The sequence below is a fragment of the Chiloscyllium plagiosum genome, chromosome 1 (assembly GCF_004010195.1).
Source record: "Chiloscyllium plagiosum isolate BGI_BamShark_2017 chromosome 1, ASM401019v2, whole genome shotgun sequence".
Lineage (NCBI taxonomy): Eukaryota > Metazoa > Chordata > Chondrichthyes > Orectolobiformes > Hemiscylliidae > Chiloscyllium > Chiloscyllium plagiosum.
The window spans coordinates 154,714,684-154,717,449 of NC_057710.1; the positions used below are offsets into that span (position 1 = coordinate 154,714,684).

Below are 2,766 nucleotides of genomic sequence, written 5' to 3' on the forward strand. Positions count from 1 at the left end.
GCTTAAAAATACGGGGTAGACTATTTAGGACAGAGATTAGGAGAAACTTCTTCACCCAGAGAGTGGTGGCTGTGTGGAATGCTCTGCCCCAGAGGGCAGTGGAGGCCCAGTCTCTGGATTCATTTAAGAAAGAGTTGGGTAGAGCTCTCAAGGATAGTGGAATCAAGGGTTATGGGGATAAGGCAGGAACAGGATACTGATTAAGGATGATCAGCCATGATCATATTGAATGGTGGTGCAGGCTGGAAGGGCAGAATGGCCAACTCCTGCACCTATTGTCTATTGTCCGCCTTTCCTGACTGCCACCCGCAGACAGCGTGCAGCCCCAATCCCTTTCTTTCCGCCTTTCTTGCTGATTTTGGCAGCGCTCCGCTCTCCTCCCCTCCGTGTCTCGTGCCTGCAGGAGACTGATGCCAGGCACAGCAGCAGCAGCAAAAATAACCTGCCGCTCCATTGCCTGGCACAAGACAAGTGCAGAGGGGTGACTTGAGCAGCCACTGCTGGCGGAAAAAGCCTACTGCACCTGGTATTCCCAGGCGGTCTCCCGTCCAAGTACTAACCAGGCCTGAGTCTGCTTAGCTTCCGAGATCAGACGTGATCGGGCGTTTTCAGACTAGTATGGCCGTAGGCGCTGGCCCCTGCCTTTTCTCCCTACTTCAAGGCGTGCTGGCCAGCCACATTTTCTTTGTTGCTCTTTCTCTTTATCCCCTTTGGCTTTTTTTTCTCTTTTCTCTTTGCTCTTCCTCCTCCGTGCGTGCTTCCCTCCCTCCGTCCCTCCAGCTGCCTTTCAGGCCAGCCCTTGCCCACCAGGCTCCTGTAGTCTCCCACATCCCCACACAGGCCAACTGCAAGCCCTCCCCCTGCTTCATAGGGCTGCAGCCTGCATTCTCTCATCCTTCCACACTCCTCCCCCCCTCCATTTCGGAATGCCGGGCACTGGCCAGTGGGGTACCGCACGGATCAGTACTGGGACCGCAGCTTTTTACAATCTATCTTCAGGATATACAAGATGGTATTAGCAATAACATTCGCAAATTTCATCAGCTGGGTGGCAGGGTGAAATGTGATGAGGATGTTAGGAGATTACAGGGTGACCTGGACAAGTTAGGTGAGTGCTCAGATGCATGGCAGATGCACTTTCACGTGGATAAATGGATCCTTATCCACTTTGGTGGCAAGAACAGGAAGGCAGATTACCACCTAAGTGGAATCAATTTAGGTAAAGGGGCAGTATAGAGAGATCTGGGGGTTCTTGTACACCACTCAATGAAGGTAAGCATGCAGGTACAGCAGGTAGTGAAGAAGGCTAATAGCATGCTGGCCTTCATAACAAGAGGGATTGAGTATAGAAGCAAAGAGGTCCTTCTGCAGCTGTACAGGGCCCTGGTGAGACCACACCTGGAGTACTGTGTGCAGTTCTGGTCTCCAAATTTGAGGAGAGACATTCTGGCTATTGAGGGAATGCAGCGTAGGTTCACGAGGTCAATTCCTGGAATGGTGGGACTACCTTATGCTGAAAGACTGGAGCGACTGGGCTTGTGTACCCTTGAGTTTTGAAGACTGAGATGGGATCTGATTGAGACATATAAGATTATTAAAGGATTGGACATTCTGGAGGCAGGAAACATGTTTCCGCTGATGGGTGAGTACCGAACCTGAGGACACAGCTTAAAAATACGGGGTAGACCATTTAGGACAGAGATGAGGAGAAACTTCTTCACCCAGAGAGTGGTGGCTGTGTGGAATGCTCTGCCCCAGAGGGCAGTGGAGGCCCAGTCTCTGGATTCATTTAAGAAAGAGTTGGATAGAGCTCTCAATGTTAGTGGAGTCAAGGGTTACGGAGATAAGGCAGGAACAGGATACTGATTAAGGATGATCAGCCATCATCATATTGAATGGTGGTGCAGGCTCGAAGGGCAGAATGGCCTACTCCTGCACCTATTGTCTATTGTCTTTTTTTTTTAAGAGAAATGCGGACAAACCCCAAATCCCATCTTATTTTATCCCCTGTTTATATTTTCTCATTTTTCTCTCTTTTTCCCAGCACCCAGGTGTGAGACACAGTAAAAGACAACTGGTGTATAAATCTTTATTTAATTTCCACCACTAGGAAGAAAGGAAACATCCAAATGGCCTGTGACAAGCAGTGCCCTTCACATCAAAGGGCAATGCTGCATAATCAAACAGTGAAGGGGAGGGCAGGGATTCAATCAAAATAGAGTTGGAGGGGGAAATAATGCACTGCACACCCTGTGGTGCCCACCTCTCCCTGAAAATCTCGAGGGTGTTGGTGGACAGCGTGTCCTCCTTCTCCAGGGACACCCGGGCTCTAGTGTAACCGCAGAAGAGAGTCAGGCAGTCGGCCCTAATGACCCCCTCCACGGCCCACTGCCTGGGCCTGTTTATGGCCAGTTCGGCCAGGCCCAGGAGCAGACCCATGAGGAGCTCCTCAGACCTACCCTTCCCCCCTCCGTACCGAGTGCCCGAAGATCAGGAGCGTGGGACTGAAGTGCAGCCAAAAACAGAGAAGAAGATTTTTAAGAAAATCAAAAAGGGAGTGCAAGTGCCCACACCTAGTATAAATATGGCCCATGGACTCCACAGCACCACAGAACAAGCAGTTGGGCTGGGAGTCTGTGAACCATCACAATCTGCGTTTGCAGGGGACTGCTGCGTGCAGCACCCTCCACCCCAGATTCCCGAGAGAAAGGGGGGAGGACTCCCACGTAGAGAGCCCTCCACTGGGGCTCCCCACCGCACGGTGGC

The 2,766-nt window shown here is 51.3% G+C and overlaps 1 non-coding gene across 1 annotated transcript; it reads right to left on the reverse strand.

Annotated features, from left to right (window-relative positions):
* Positions 1-511: 511 nt before the first annotated feature.
* Positions 512-630, reverse strand: LOC122555965. Its single transcript, XR_006313404.1, has one exon. It is a non-coding gene; the product is annotated as a 5S ribosomal RNA (ribosomal RNA).
* Positions 631-2,766: the final 2,136 nt, after the last annotated feature.